This window comes from Humulus lupulus, chromosome 2 (assembly GCF_963169125.1).
Source record: "Humulus lupulus chromosome 2, drHumLupu1.1, whole genome shotgun sequence".
NCBI classification, from domain to species: Eukaryota; Viridiplantae; Streptophyta; class Magnoliopsida; order Rosales; family Cannabaceae; genus Humulus; species Humulus lupulus.
In genome coordinates this window covers 269,089,056-269,107,068 of record NC_084794.1, presented here as the reverse complement: position 1 = coordinate 269,107,068, position 18,013 = coordinate 269,089,056, and positions in this window count along the sequence as shown.

Below are 18,013 nucleotides of genomic sequence, written 5' to 3'. Positions count from 1 at the left end.
CATGGTCAAGGACCTGACACCGTGTTCCCAAGTGATATATGGTTCACAGGAGAATACCTAGCACCAGTAGGAACTATCAGACTGTAGAGTCCCAGAATGTTTACTTAGTTAGCTAGATAATAGTAGTAGTACTAGTTAGTATTAGTTGGTAGTATGTTAGTTACCGTGGATTTTGGTTCAAGTCGGGACTTAGTTGGAAACTCATAGCAACAGTTATGGATTTTATAAGTTTAACCTATAGTTTAAGAATATTAATTATAACATAAGGTTTGATTAATATTGCTGGACCTAGATATATTATTTATTATAACCTAAGGTTTAGATTGAGCCAATAAGAGCATGACACTTGTCATAATCATGATTATTAAGGAATTAAGTATTTTGATGAATAGTTTTAATAAAAGAAAGATCTAGAAGCTCTAGAACCTTCCAGCAACTGTTAGGATCGTATATTGACTTAGTCAAAGCTGTTTATCCAATTCAAATTATGCTGAAAAAGTGCAAATACATGTTTAATATATATCTATGTATGCTGATATATCGCAGCATAGGGGTCGATATATCGCCTACGGAAGATACGGAAAACATGTCGACTTTGCATGAACGTGCGAAAGGGGCTCAGGATTAGAGTAGAGCTGATTTATTGCCTATAGGGGGGCGATTTATCGCCCTTTGTGCATATTTTTTTGAAGGTATGACTTTTAGAATTTTAAAAAATACCCTTAACCACTTAGACCTGCCTTTGAACGATTTTAACCGAGTTCTGGGCATCAATTGAACAAAAATTCAAATATTTATCATTTTATAATAATTTATTTATTCAAATTAAAAGGGGTAAGTTTCACTCCTTGAACTCTATAAATAGGACCTAGTACTCAGCCATTTCCTTCATTCTTCAAGCATTTGATCAGAGCCTCCAAGTTGCTAGTGTTACTATAGAGAGATACACATGGGTTTTGGGTTAAAACTTTATCATTCTAAGCTTTTATAAACACTTGGGAAGTAAGAAAAAGTGTGATTTCGGTATTGAGGTTTAGACCAATCCATAAGTTCATTCAAGGTATTCGTATTCCTTAAGTTCAGTTATTTTTAATTCTTTAGTTTTCTTTAGTTTCTTTTATTCAGATCCTAACTATTGTTATTGATTCTTGATTAGGTATTTAAGTTCTTGAAACTTAAGGTGTTTCTTGGTAAGTTTCTTCTTGATGGTTTAGTTCCCATATTCATCTTTATTCTTAAAGATTCTCACCCTTTTCTACTGTTGGTTTATAGGAGTTTCTAAATCTCGTTCTTGTTCCCAAATATGCCAGCTTTTGGTAAGGAAAATAGAATAGAATATATATGCTTTTATGTTATGATATGTTTATGTGCTATGATATATATGAATATGTCTTGTAGTCCTTGGGGCTTATAGTTGCTTAGCTAGCAAACCTCAGTGCTTTTATGTCGCTTGAGGCTTATAGTTGCTTAGCTAGCAAACCCCAATGTTTTTTTTTTATGTTGCTTGGGGCTTATAGTTGCTTAAATAGCAAACCCCAAGATTACCATTTTCATGGGTTAGAGTATGTGGTTATGATATAGTCTTATGCTTTTGATTTATGATGTATGTTGTTAGTAAATTTTCCTTGCTGGGCATTAGGCTCACTCCTTTATTTTTAGTGTGATGCAGGAAAATGATTATGGAGGCGCAAGGATTCTTGGTAGCTTGGCTTGTGTGTTGAGGCTGAATGGAATGAATGGACTGCATGTCGATTGAGGACGAAGTTATTTATTTTGTCTTTTAAATTGTGTTTGCTTAATGTAATTCCGCACTTAGTATTTAAAATTATGTTTTATGTTTTGTAAACAATGGGATCCCATACCCTATCATATTTTATTTAATATTGTTAAGTTATTGATACAATAATTATTTTAGAGTTTTAAAAAGTTATGATTATTTATTATGTATGTTTTCTCCAAAAATAGTAGCTATGTCTAGTAGTTTTAATAGTCCAAAGTCTTAGAAATAGTTGGGTCATTACACAGACTACCGATCACGAGTCTGTCATGAGAGAGTTCTTAGTGGTAGATTGCTCATCAGCTTACAATGCATAAGTTTCTATCTAGCATCTATCTTTGAAGTTCCCCACAAGCGCAGGGCAAGGATGCATACAGGGTAACCAAAGGGAGGCATGATAATGCTATAATTTGCCAGTGGTCAAGGAAAAGAAAGGACCATGTGTAAATAACATGGCAGAAACCTACTGCGAAGAGAAGGAAGGAACTGATGGGGTTGTCAACATGGAAGTTAACATTGAAAGAAACACTCTACTGGAGTTGAGGGCTCCTTTAAACGAAGATTTATTATTATACCGAGTTTCTCAAAGCGAGGGAAACAACATTGATCCTCGCTTTGGGGATGACGTCATGGGGGTAGGACCAGTCGAAGATCTTGACGAAGTCCTACTAGATGAGGAGGACCCGACTAAAGTAATTAAAGTTAGGAAATAGCTAAAGGTGGAAATTAAGGTGCAGTTGGTAGAATTTTTGAAGTAACATAAGAACATGGTTGGAATTTCCCCATCTGTGATTAGCCATATTCTCAATATGGACAAAAACTACCCACTGGTACAGCAAAAGAGGAGACTGCTTGACAAAGACCGATCTCAAGCCCTGAAGGAGGAGGTCGAGCAACTCAAGGAAAATGGTTTTATAAGGGAGGCCTACTATCCAGATTGGATATAAGACCTCGTGCTGGTCCCATTTGGATATAAAGCCAAATGGAAAGTGGAAAAGATGCGTGGACTTCACAGATTTGAACAAGGCCTGCCCCAAAGACTGTTTCCCACTACCCAGAATAGACCAAATGGTCGATGCAACAGCAGGACATGAAATACTCTCATTTATTGATGCGTATTCTCGGTATAATCAAATAAGTATGCACCCCCCCCCCCCCCCCCGAAGAGGAACATACTAGCTTCCGGACAGACAAGGGATTGCACTGTTATAAGGTGATGCCATTCGGCTTAAAGAACGCAGGAGCCACCTACTTGCATTTATTGAATGCCATGTTTTGAGACTTTATCAAAAAAAATGTGGAGGTATACGTTGATGACATGTTTTGAGACTTAGAAATTATATCATGAAGTTAAACCCTCTTATGTACTCGTTTGGAGTTGGTTCTGGTAAGTTTCTTCGATACATAGTCAATTCACGTGGAATCGAGGCTAACCCCGAGAAGATCAAAGCATTGATCAACATGAAGTCACCTACCACAATCAAAGATGTGCAAAGCTTAACCGAGAGAGTAGCTGCCCTCAGTAGGTTCGTATCAAAGTCTTCGGACAAGTGTGTCCCTTTCTTTAACTTACTGAGGGGCAGCAAGAAGATCCAATGGATCAAGGAATGTGAGGAAGCTTTCCAAGCCTTGAAGGAGTATCTCACTCAACCTCTATTCCTAGTGAAGCCAATATATTCTGAATTACTATTCATCTATTTGGCAATCACCGAGCATGCAATCAGCGCTACTATGGTAAAACAAGAGAACAGGGTTCAACACCCTATGTACTATATCAGTAAAAGGCTAATAGGGGCAGAGTCTAGGTATCCCCTTCTTGAAAAGCTAGCCTACTATTTAGTAATCACCTCTCAAAAGCTGCGTCCATTTTTCCAAGCTCACTCGATTCAAGTCCTGACCGATCAACCGCTGAGACAAGTTCTTCAAAAACTAGAGGTATCGAGACGATTACTCAAATGGGCAATGGAACTAGGACAGTTTGATATCATTTATCATTCGAGGATGGCGATAAAAGGACAATCATTGGTAGACTTCATAGTTGAAGGCACCAACCTTAAACACCCTTCATACCAATCGGAGAATGGAGATACCGAGAAGGAAAGAGATACTCCTGTATGGAAGCTATATGTTGATGGAGCATCCAATGAGCACAACTCAGGCGCAGGAATCATACTGATCACTTTAGAGAATCACTGAATCCATTGTGCTCTCATATTTGGATTCAACGCATCAAATAACAAGGCTGAGTACGAGGCATTTTTAGCAGAGTTACGCGTGTCTCGAGATGTGCATGCACAGTCCCTGGAGATATTCAGTGATTCCTAGCTAGTAGTGTACCAGGTACTAGGGGAGTATCAAGCCAAGGGACTTAGGATGGTGTAGTACCTGAACAAGGTGAAGGACTTGTTGGCGCAATTCAAGAAATATTCAATTATAAAAGTCCCGAGGAAGAATACTACCAATGTTGATGCCTTAGCAAAGCTTGCTAGTGCCAGAGATGCGGACACCCTGAATATCGTTCTCATTGAATACTTGGCAGAAAGAAGCATAACTGAGTAAGAGGCACTACCTGTTGAGATAGGAGATACATGGATGACCCCTATTATTAACTATCTCAACCAAGGAGTAGTACCCAATGATCTGAACAAATCAAGGAAGTTGGTTAGGCAAGTTGGACGATATATGATAGTCAAAGGGGTCTTGTATCGACGAGGATATTCCCTACCACTGCTAAGGTGCATTACACCCAACCAGTCAAAGCTGTTAATGATCGAGGTACACGAAGGATTTTGTGGAGATCACGCTGGGGGGCAGAGCCTATCAAAGAAAATCCTAAGACAAGGATACTTTTGGGCGACGATGAATGAAGACTCGATGGAGTATGTCAGAAGATTCCACAAGTGTCAGATGTTCTCCAAGATACCTCGGTCGACACCTAACAAATTAACACAAATGCAAAGCACTTGGCCCTTCACTATATGGGGGATCGACCAAGCTACCTACGGGAAGGGGAGGAGTCCAATTTGCTGTTGTAGTGGTGGGCTACTCACCAAATGGACTGAAGTAGAACCTCTCACCACCATAACCTAAAAGAAAGTCTTAGATTTTGTGGTGAAGAATATCATATGTCGATTTGGCCTACCAAAGAAGATAGTCTCGGACAATGGGACTCAATTCGACAATGATTTTCCTTGGTAGCACACCCCCAAGCTAATGGTCAAGTCGAAGCAGTGAACAAGACTATCAAAGACACCTGAAGAAACACCTTGAACCAGCCAAAGGAGTTTGGTAGAAATTATTTCTGAAGGTCCTGCGATCACATCGAACGACAGCTCGAATGGCGACAGGCCATACCCTATTCTCTTTGGCTTTTGGTCATGAAGCCATGTTGCCAGTTGAACTCACTCCCCCATCGCATAGAAGAGAGACATACAATCAAGGGAGGAACCATCAACTAATAGAAGATTCCCTCGATTTAATCAATGAAAGATGAGAAAAGGAAAGTCTCAGATTAGCAGCACATCACCAAAAAGTGGCCAGATACTTCAACTCCAGAGTGAAAGATCGAAAATTCCAAGTTGAAGACTTACTACTCAGGAGGGTGTTCCTAAACACTAAGGACACTGCAGTAGGGGTACTAGAACCTAACTGGGAAGGGACATACCTTGTGGAGGAGGTGATCCCACCAGGGACGTACAAGATAGCTCAACTGAATGGAGAACTAATCAAAAACTACTGGAATGGAGAACACCTCCGCCGGTACTATCAATGAAGTTGTTCTGCAGCAACAAAAGTTTTAATTTGTAGATGTATTACTTTCGAATTATCTATGTAACAACCATTGTCCTTCAATGAATCAATGAATTTAATTTCTTAGGTTTCACTTAATTCTTTAAATTTCATCCAACAAGGGAGACAGGACCTAGGACCTTGTCGACAAATTATGGATCATGTTCGATCTTGGTTCTTAAGGAGCCTATTGACCCATATGATCCAAAAGAGAGATAGGTCCTAGGATCTTGTCAACAAATTATGGATCATGTTCGATCTTGATTCTTGAGGAGCCTATCGACCCATATGATCCAAAAGAGAGACAGGTCCTAGGACCTTGTTGCCAAAATATGGATCATGTTCGATCTTGGTTCTTGAGAAGCCTATCGACCCACACGATCCAAACGAGAGACGGATCCTAGGACCTTGTCGCCAAATTATGGATCATGTTCGATCTTGGGTCTTGAGGAGCCTATCGACCCATACGATCAAAATGAGAGATAGGTCCTAGGACCTTGTAGTCAAATTATGGATAATGTTCGATCTTGGTTCTTGAGGAGCCTATCGACCCATACGATCCCAACAAGAGGCTAGTCCAAGGACCTTGTCGCCAATTTATTTGATCATGTTTGATCTTGGTTCTCGAGGAACTTATCGACCTATACGATCAACAAAAGAGCCTGCTCCGAGGACCAGTTTCCATTATTTGATCACATTAGATCCTGGTTCTTGAGGAACCTATCGACCCATACAATCAAAAAAGAGACTGGTCCGAAGACCAGTCGCCATCATCGAATCATAATTGAATTTGGTCCTTGAGGGACCAATCGATAATTTGATCGAAGACTCGTTGCAGGCTCGATTAGCCCATCTAGACCCGGTTGGTCCAACTTAGACATTTTTGTCTACAATCATTATAATGAGTACATGAGAGGTTATGTAGATCGTGATCGACACTTTCTACACAATTTGCATTTGTGTATAGGTATCATTACTACTGAGTATGAAACCATCTCCCGACTACCAATGAGGAACAAGCATTTGCTACTTGCATCATTGGGTGAAAAGGATAGTACTATGTGTCTAAACACTCGAAGCAAGGCATAGTCAAGTAGCAAGTGACCAAGGCTTTTAAACCCATGATCACTTGGGGGCAAATAGTACATAGTAATTGGGGTATACATAAGCAATGAGGACATGACCTTAAGTACTAAGCAAGCTCATATTTAACTAGGACATTTGTTCAGCATATGTTCCGAAAGTACAAAAATAAAAACAAAAAAGGCATTGGTGAGGAGACTCCTTGCCTAGTGAGAAGACTCCTAGTCATGTCCCTTATAGGGTGGTCGACCAATCCATCAACCTATAGGGTGGTCGGCCTATCACCCATGGGGTGGTCGACCTGACCTATTTTGTGCATGGTACTTGGTGAAGTATCATACTACTCACATTACCATGGTTGTTAGCATGAAAAACATAAAAGAGTAAGGTTAATATGACACGTGAAATACATATGTTCAGAGTATACTGATACTTAAACCAATGAGGGTTGTGAGTTGATATACTTATTAAGCATTGGAAATAAAAAAAAAATCAATCAGTACACTGAGTATTCATAACAAAAAAGCATAAAGGCATAAAATGTCATGTGTAAAAATTGTCAAGTACAAGGTGCCCCACCAATGGCAGGAAAGGAAAGACAGAATAAAGACCAAGAGAAGACTAACTAGGTCGAGGAGTATCATCCAAAAGACCACCCTGAGCCTTGGCAGCCTCACGAGCCAGACACTTCCTAAGCTCCTTCACTCGCGTCTTCTCGGGTAGGAAATCCAAGTTCAGATCTTTGTTGGATTTCTAGATCAAGTAGAAGCAAGAGAAAGTTGTCTCTGAATACTCCTCTCGAGCCTTGTTCCAGGCAGCCTTGACCTCTTGCTCCTTCTCGACAAAAGCATCCTTCCGCAATTGGTCTATGTCAGCAATTAGCTTCTCTTGCTCAGCTTCAAACTGTTGGAGCTGGTTGGCAAGTTTCCTCTCCATCTGGGTTATCCTGAGAGTCAACTCTGTCACTTCCTACTATTTGAGCTCCACAGAACTGCTCCATCCTTCGAAGCAATGTCAGCATCCCTAAAGCCAAGAACACGCCTAAGGTCCAGCACCTCTTGGCAGACAGCTTCAAGCTCATAACAAAGGTTGGAGAGCGTAGAGGTATACTCTACAAACCAATCACGGACATAAGAGACCAACATCAGTGCCTACAAAAAACATACAAGTGTTAGATAAATGTTAGCACACAAGCTAACAAGACAAGAGGAAAAATGTAAAGGACTCACACTTAGAATGTCAAGGAGTGACTTCATTAGGATGGTGCTCAGTTCCTAATTCTTAATCCCATTAAAAGCCATTGTCATCTGCTCTAGATGAGACGCTCGGTCTATGATGGCACCTAGGTTCTGTATAGCAGATTGGTGTGGCTCAAATAAGGGAGCGAGCACAAACAGGAGGCACCCGCATCAGTGAAGATAGGGGGAACTGGTGTAGACAAGATGGCTCTACCTCTGCGATAGGATTAGATGCCAAAGGAGTCAAAGTAGGCACCTCGGGAGGAACCTTTATTATCGACTCAGCCTCAACCCTAGCTCTTTTAGCCGCTCGGACAGAAGGACTGGCCTCGGTTGCAGTCGACCTCTGCTGGGTATGAACAAAACTGAACATGTCTGAACCTGCAAAAGAAGTTCAAATGTTAGAAGGATATTAAGCACAGATGAATCATAAAATAAACATGATAAAGTGTCGAAACCTTCTGAATGAGATTCAGGCTTGAACGTAGTCTCGTCAAAGTCATCCAAAGCAAGCGATGAATATGCGCCAGATACACCCACCTCATCATCCTCCGGTCTAGCTTGCACAGGCAAAGAGGGTACCTCCTCGACATGAATAGGTCCCGGGGAGTCTATGGAATTCACGGGCTTGGGACCATCATCATCTGAAACATCGACTATAGTAGGAGTAAACATCCCAACCTTCCTAAGGTTCTCTTAAGTAACGAGGGTCTTGACATTCTTCTCCTCAAGGATTATGGCAATCAATGCCTTGGCCCTAACTGTCATAGCCTGGGTCGGGAGCGGTCTATAAAAGGCCCAACGTGCTTAAACTTGGAGTAGTTGGTCTAAGCGTCCTTAGTGAAGAAATATTTTTCGGCATATCTAAACACCTTACTATTTCCAGAGATCTCTTCCAAGAAGGTGTTGGTACGTGTTGACAGTGAAATCTCGTCAACAAAATTAGATCGGAAAACTCAAAGGTGAGTCAGGTGATGTTTATATAAGAACTGAGAATAAACTTTAAGGAAAAGTAAACACAGATAAACAATGGAGCAAGCCTTGGTATATTTCTCAATAGCCTCTACATACAATGAATTTTCCAACCACCTTTTAGGTGGAGTTAGAGTTCATTTTATAGTAGGCTCTAATGGCCTTGGGTACATGGTGGTCCAGGGGACCAGATGGTACACGAGTACACTAACATGAGAGTGGTTCCAGGGGTAGTGGTGTCGGCTCTTGTACGTGGTCAGAGTTTGTGGGAGCACCTATGCTTTTGTACCCGGTCATGGCTCCACTACTTGCCTTGTACGGGTGTCAGAGACGTGGTGGTGGCATTGCCATTCCTTGTACTACTCCCAACCGCCACTACTTGTCGGGCACAGGTGTCAGACCTGTCCCCTGATCCTAGCAGGCATGTACGTATCCCTTTAGAGGTACCTTGTTTGTACTCTTTCTGACTTTACATGAATTACTATGAGGCTCCCCCACCTCACTCTTACAGGTGCGTTAAAGAGGTCCTTTATCCTACCTTAGGCTAGACCCGCAGTAGGAGTGGTGCCCCGTCACCAGCACCTATCTCAAGGGGATAGAATAGGCTCCTGCAATGAGACCCACTATGTAGGCAACCTCTGGTGGCAATGATATGACGTGCCGAGGTGGGGGCGTCTCTCGCGAGGCCCCTGGTGCGGCAAGTGCATGGGCGAGACGCCGGTCTCACAGGACCCCTACATGGCTGGCGCGTGAGGAAGAGGAGGCTGGGCCTCGCGTGGGCGCGCGCAGAGGAGGAGGCAGGGCCTCGCGTGGGTGCGTGCAGAGGAGGAGGCAGGGCCTCGCGTGGGCGCGCGCGGAGAAGGCTGGGCCTCGCAGGACCCCTGCACGGCTAGCGCGCGAGGAAGAGGGAGGCGGGGCCTCGCATGGGCGTGCACGGAGGAGGAGGCTGGGCCTCACGTGGGTGCGCGTAGAGGAGGAGGCAGGGCCTCACGTGGGCGCGCGCCGCATGGGCGTGCGCCGAGGTGAGGCGAGGCCTCGCAAGATGGCTCCGCTGGAGGGCCTAGCGGAGGGCAGCACGCCAAGACAAGGCGAAGTGGTCATTTGGAGCCAAGTCAATTTGAGCACCTATTTTTGGAGGTTCAAATGGACTTCGAACAGGTTCACTTCGGACCTTCCAGGCACCTGAGGTGTGAGAGGGGGGTTCTTTACCAGTGTTGAATTTTGAGCATACACAGTAACTAAGTGTCCTTTAGCCTTGTATTTTAACCTTGTACTGGGGATTTTTTTCTTGGTGGAATTTTGGCATCCACAGTACGCTCGCTCATATAATGGTGGAAATGGAAATAACTCGAGTTGAGCTAGGAAGGGTTCGTCTTCAGGTCAAATAAGTAGTGGATCTTGTGAGGCACTTGAGCAGCCCATTTTCTGGGGTAATAGATAATGAACAACGCAGATAACACCACGATCGCATTGGGAGCCAATTGAGAATGACTAATACCAAAATAATCTGCAACGCTACGAAAGTATGGATGGAGAGGAAGTAGGGCGCCAGACTTGATGGCAGAATGTGTCCAAGCGCACATATCGAAAAGGGGGTCCTCAGCTCTGTCATTTGGACCAGGGATAGTAATAGACAACAAGAGAGGTCAAAGGTCTTCCTTAAGTTCTTTACCTTCTCTTCAATCATGTCAGAGGTCGCCCCCTTGAACCACATAACCTCATAATCAGCAGGGTGAGGCTTCTCAACCGGTTTCCATATGATCTCACTGGCCAAGGTGGCCCCAAAATCTGATACATGGAATTCTTTTTGTCGTCTCTTCTTCTGCTACTTAGCTGGCGAGACTATCTTGCTCTTGAAAGGAGGGCGAACCACCTCAGGCCAAAATCTGTGAATAAAACGCTCTTGAGGATGATTAGCATGACGATGAGAGCCATCGTTATGTTCTCACTGAGAAGAAGAGTGATGGGGAACCCGACTGGTATCCCGATGCAAAGGGTGTTGCATTGAGTCTAGCTGGCTGGACATATTCTAATGAGAAGAATGACTTTGCTGAGATGTACCTTGAGAGCCACAGGGAGTACTATGTTGAGAAGAGACGGGCGAAGAGCCCTAAGTGATGTGCCTGGCAATATGAGGATCATCTCCGGAAGGTTGTCGAGTTGTCTGTTTTACTCTCATCATTGGGCTATACCTTTTTAAGAAGTCTTCCTCACTGAACAAATATAAAGCGGAGCGAGGAAAAATCCTTTTCACCATTTCCAAGAACTCCTGGGGAGTACGCTCGCTTACTTACTTGTCTAACGAAAAGGAGCTGGACATCTACTACAAAGGAAAAATAAAGAATAAAGTTAGTAAGTGAACATAACGAAGCTAATAGCTGGGGTCATATCCATGAACTAAGGAGCAAAATTGAAGAAATCAAGGGAAAAAAAACCTACATAGGGGGTCAGCCCAGTCAAACTAAGCCTGGGTCGACCACTCTAAGTCCTTAAGATTACAAAGCGTGAAAGTAGGGGCATAGGTGGTCGACCTAACACCTTAGGTCGACCACCCTAGGGATGCAGACCCCAAAAGATGCCATAGGACTAAAGTTCAGGTCTCCAATAAATTATACAGTACAACGAAGACCCCAAAAAGATCAGTAAAGGAGGAGAGAAAAAAATTTGGATCCCAGGTGGTCGGCTTATGCTTGGGCCAACCACCCTGGATCCTTAGAAGTCGCCCAAGGGTGTGGTGGTCGGCCCATGATGTAAACACTAGGGTGCTCGGCCTATGATGGGTATGTAAACCTAAAAATCGCTAGGAGCTTAAGGAAACCTTAGGGGTAGTCGGCCTAAACCCTAATCCCTAGGCTCATAAATCGCATAAGGCAAGGGAAATGCAAGGGAAGCCCTAGAGGTGTTCAGCCCATGAGGGAATTTACATCCCTGAAAATCGCCTATGCTAGGGTTTGGAACCCTAGAAATTGCCAAGCTAATGAATCTCAAAGAGGTGGTCAGCCTAGGGTTTCACAAACCTGAAATATCCTATGCTAGGGTTTAGAACCCTGGAAATCATCCAGGCTAAGGAAATTATAGAGAAATCGTACACTTATTACAAACAAGTCAATTATTTTGGATAAAAATAAAACAAAACAAGGAGATTCAGATAGATACCTCAAAGATTCAAAGTATTTCTTCTAAACCTAAGCACATTTAAATTAAATGATGAAAGAATTAGGAGAAAATACTTACCCAAATAAAGATCTGAGTTTGATGAAGAATTGGAGAAATCATGTTTGGATAATCTTATAGCTGATGCGCACAGAGCAAGAAAGTGAGAAGTGAAGCCCTGCTTATATCCTCTCAGGCTAACCATATACATTTAGGAATTCAAATTTCCTCGAAAAATATCTGGTATGGTTAAAATTTCAAAATTCTTGAAAAATATCTAGTATTTTTAGGAATTAAAATTCCTTGAAAATATTTTGTATTTTTAGGACTTCAAACTCCTTGAAAAATACTTTATATTTTTAGCACTTTAAATTTCCTTGAAAAATATACTAGATTTTTAGAAAATTAATTTTCCTTGAAAAATCTAGTTATTTTTAGGAATTACCAATTATCCTTGAAAAATTCATGTTGAGCAAATTATAGATAGTTGATAAAAGTACTACGTAATGTCTCGAGGGACTTTGCTGTTAAAGTAATGCTATGATATGTTTCTCAGGCCAAGATCAAGTTTACCGTTGTTGATGCTCAAAAACTCATCAAGGGAAAACACGCGGTTTACAAAGTACGGATGCTAAGGCGCGAGGCGACATGGCCTTGCTTGGCCTCGCCAGCCCACGCTACCAAGTGGCCTCGCGAGAAGGTCTCGGCCACGCCACCCAAGTGACCTCGCGAGATGGTCTCGGCCGCACCACCCAAGTGGCCTCGTGAGATGGTCTCGGCCGCACCACCCAAGTGGCCTCGCGAGATGGTCTCGGCCGCACCACCCAAGTGACCTCGCGAGATGCCTAGGCCGCACCTCCCAAGTGGCCTTGAGACCCCTATGCTTAGGAGACCCAGCGCGAGTCAAATAGGACATACTTGTACGACCAAGTACTGAGTACGAATACCAGTGCCAGTGAGGCTTCTGGGGTAAGGATCATGGTCCGTACGTCTACGGCCATAGGTCAGAGCCGACACCACTACCTCCTGCGCCACTATGCCTGCCACCACGAATCAGATATGGGTACAGACAAGTAGTGGAGACATCTTCCTGACACCTGCTCCTGTACGGGATGTACGACCACAACCTCTGAAACCACTCCCCTAATACAGTACGTATGTACCACTTGGTCCCCTGGACCACTATGTACCTAAGGCCATTAGAGCCTACTATAAAATGAACCCCACTTCCACAGAGAAGGGGGTTGGAAATTTTACTGTAGCAGAGGCTTAAGTGTGAATGAAAGATTGAATTCTCCATTATTGATCCATCATTGTTCTTGAGTTCTTGTTCAAGTTTTTACAGCTTTCCAATTAGCGATCTTGATTCGATTCGATAATTTTTCCAACTTAACTTAGTTGACGAGTTCTCACCGTCAACAACCGTAATGTTGAACATATTAAGATAAACTTAGGGGGCAAATGTTATCCCTAAAAAATCAAGGGATGGCGTGGCGAATGAGAAAAGGGCTTGTGGCATCACAAATCAGGGAAAATGATGAAGTATTGAAAAAAGACCGATGAGAAAAAGAGATAGGTCCAGGACCTATAGGGAAGTCGATTAGGCCTAAACCCCCTAGGGGTGGTCGGCCTAGCCCTAGCCCCTAAGGGTAAAACTCATGCTCGTTCAGACTAAGATCAACAGGCCTAGCACCCAGAATATCACAGGCCTAGCACCCAGAGGACCAATGGGCCTAGTACCCAAGCTCTAAAGGGTCGTCTATCCTAGCACCTAAGTCTCATAGACCAAGCTAGACTTAGCATTTTCCTAGAGGTTTCAATCGTGCATTGTCTATCACAATCCAGAGAAACAATGAGAAGACCCACGATCTCATAATCATGGGGAGATGGACATGTATCTCCACTACCTAATAATCGTGTGACAAACCACGATCCCATTACTAATGATCATGTAACAGCCCCAGGGTACTATAAATAAAGGAGCCATGGCTTCATTGATGGGGATGTGACAAATTTTTTTGGGAGAAACTTTGGGCAAATTAGCAACTAGTGAATACTTTTGCTCATCAGTGTAATTGTCTATCGAGTAATTCAATACTAAAAACTAAGTGGACTAGGTTATTACTGTTTATTAGAACAGGGATAAACTATAACACCCTACTACCCAGGGACCGTTACAGTGTGCATTTTAAACAGTGCTATACTCGCTAATCGAGTCATTTGGCGATAATCGTGTGACTAAGTATGATTAACGGTTTGGGGTTAAAATTTTGTGTTAAGATACAACGTTTCACTAAAACATTTACCATATACATTGGGATCCCAAAAATATATTTTAAAGGTTAATTACAATAAAATATTTACAACCAGCCGACCTAAGCGGCAAATTAGGGTTTAACCCTAGTTCCTCTTTAAACCCTCGGCTGTGGTGGTCGAGCAGCCGCATATTTACACATCGTCACCCAAGCTCTCCAACTCAAGGATGGTCCAACTTTCTTTTTCCTTTACCTGCACCACATAGCACCTGTGAGCCGAAGCTCAGCAAGAAAACTTAATATGCTCATGAACAGGTAATAAACATGTCACTAAATCACATTAAGCATGCCTAGCAGTAATAACCCTACTCATGCATGCAAGCAGGTACAAATAAATGTTTGTGGAGTCCTGTGCTCTGAGTAGATAACTAATAAGTCACTCGCTCTGAGGTAAATGACTAATAAGTCTCTCTAAGGTAGACGACTAATAAATCTCTCTAAATAGTTGACTAATAAGTCACTCTCTAAATAGATGACTAATAAGTCTTTCTCTGTATAGATGAATGGTAAGTCTATCTCTGTGTAGATGATTGATAAGTCTGTCTCTGAATAGTTTACTAATAAGTCACTCTCTGAGATAGGTGACTAATGAGTCACACTCTGGGCTATGCACCCTAATCAGATAATTGACTAATGAATGAGTCACGAACTTGGGCTCAACACCCACAGCCATGTGACGTTGCAGTCACCTGAGCCTTTTGGCCCTGACTCTAAGTAACTATCCTTTAGACTAGACAACTGCTTTTTTTTTCATCGAACTTAAGGTCAATCAAGCATTTCATGCTTATGATGATAATGCTTATGTCGATTAGATCTAATTTTCTTGGCTTGCATTAAACACACTAATACCGTTCTTGACTCATAAGCCAATACCATACGGCCAGTGCTCAGTACTACTGCCGAACTTGACTAATGAGTCACGACTTCACAATCAATACTAAAACCATTGTCGTTCCCTGACTAATAAGTCAGTGGTTCCTTAATGAGGTAATGCAAACAGACATGTATCATATGTCAAATATTCAAATATAAGGCATTTAGCATGCTTAATCAATAATCAGAAGTATAATTATAATCATGCACAAATACAGATACTCAATCTCTGATTAATCTCATATTCAACATTCATGCCATACCCTAATCTCATGTATCTTATGCATCACATGCATCACATACTGGGTGCAGCTTTTTTACCTCTGGTTTGAGCGAGAAATAAGTTAAAAACGACCCTTGAGAACGATCAATCCTTTGATCCCTTAGAGGTCACATAGTCATAACCAAATATGGAATTCCATCAATAAAATCAATAATAAAAGGTTCATGATCTAAACCTCGCTCCTGGGACCTTAAATCCTACTAACACGATTAATAAATTCGATCATGAGCCTTAAGAATTGAAATCATGAGCCAAAAACCCTAAAAAGTATCGAAAAGAGTGCCCTGGGAAAATAGGGAAGCGCTGCTCCCCAGGCGCTATGGCACTACAAGCAGAGCTACCAAGCCCTGGACAGCGCTGTAGCACCCAACCCTGGGCGCTGTAGCGCCAGAACCAGGGTGTTCCAGCTCTGGTTTTTCCCCTTCGAGTTCTCCAAATTCCAAACCCTAAAAAATGATTCCAAACCTCAACCAAACCCACAAATGAACCCAAAAACCAATTCTACAAGTCTTAGGCATCAAAACCCAATCAAACTTTCCCAAAACTTCATTGAATTCTCAACTATCCAATCCAAAATTTCAACTGAAAACCAACTAAAAATGGAGCAAGAAACTAGAGATTTCATGGCTAAAACCTTACCTCAAAATCAAGATTAAACCCCCTTCATAGGCTTAACACAATCCTAAACCCTCAAGCTTTAACTCCCAAGCTAGAATCCTCAAATGGAGCTTCAAAATTTCAAAGGAAGAAGAAAAAAAAAAAAAAAAAGATATCGGGAGGAAGAGGAGAAAAGCTTATTTTTTGGTTCTTTTAATCCATAACCTTCCTATTTTGAATATATCCTTTGGTAAAAAGTCCAAAATGCCCCTAGGTTAAATAATTTCCTTTAACACTAGCAAGGGCAAAATCATCCTTTCTCGTCTATCTCGTTAATTATAATTAACGTCCTCCAATTCTCGTTATTCCCAATATTCTCAAATACTAATAAATCATATCCCATTACTCTATAATTCCCAGTAATGTACTAATCAACAAATTACCCCCAGACTCACACCGAGCCCGAAAATTAACCCCGTTATGACCAAACCGCTAACTTGCATTCAAAGATCTTCTCATGCCGAATAGCTCGAAAAAATCCACATTATAATGTGGCCTCATTCATAATTCACCAACATGCATGAAAATATACAAATATGCCCTCAATGGGCCAAATTACCAAAATGCCCTTATAATGAAAAGTGGACCCATATGCATGCATTTATCATCATATCATAATATAACTCACATAATCATGCATATAATCATATAATGGCATAATAAATCAATTATGGCCCTCCTGACCTCCTAATCAAGGTCCTAAGCCTTATTAGGAAATTTGGGTCATTACATTAACCACTATAAATTCATGTGTGTTTGTTTAAGATATTTGTACTCTGTCGTATTTTATATTCATTTCAAAAGGTGTCGTATACTGTACATACAACCGTTGGCCAATTTCACAAGTCAAGAAGGGTTAAGGCAATTGATGGTGAGATCATTGCATTTCTAAATAAATTTCATTTGGTCACTTTAATTGATGATAATATCTTTGGGACTTTGATTAAATTTAATGCATTTAATGAGGAATGCATTGTAATATTAATTGAGAATAATACATTCGATGAGGAATGTACGATAACCCTAAAGAGAATTGATATAGTTCATGCATGTACTGATGAGACTAATGCAACCTTAAGAGAAGGTGAACATGTAAATGCAATTGATGATGAGATCTCTCAAAAAGAAAGTGAAGATACTAAGGTCAATGTATTTGATGTTGAGATCATTGCAAACCTAAGTAAAGAGACCAAGGCCAATGCATTTTATTTTGAGTTCATTGCAACCTTGAGTGAAGTTAATGCAACCCGAAGAAAGGTGCACAGATGGTGGTATGATACTTGTGCCACCACTCATGCAACCTATGATAAAACTATTCAAAACCTTTGAAAGTGCAAAGGTGGGACTTGAAGTCCAAATGGGAAATGAAAAAAAAAATCCAAAGTACTTGGACGTGTCTACATTGATTTGTTCTTCACTAATGAAAAGAAAGTTACCCTAACTAATGTTTTATATGTTCCCGATATGACTAGAAATATTATGAGTAGAAGTCTATTGAGTAAATTCGATATCAAAATGGAGTTTGAATTTGATAAACTCACTTTGACCAAATTGGGCACTTTTGTGGGAAAGGGTTATACATGTGATGGAATGATCAAACTTTGTGCTCTTGATAGTGACAATAATGATATGGCATATAAATCTTGCAATGTGGTTAATTCTAATTCTATTACCTTATGGCATAAGAGACTTGCTCATATAGGTTATAGCACAATTAAAAGAGTTGTTAAATGTGGATTGCTTAATTGTGATATGAATGAGCATGATAAATTTGAATTATGTGTTAATTCTAAAATGGTAAAGAAACATTGTCCAAGTGTTCATAGATATTCAAACTTGCTAGATTTAGCACATAGTGATTTATGTGAATTGA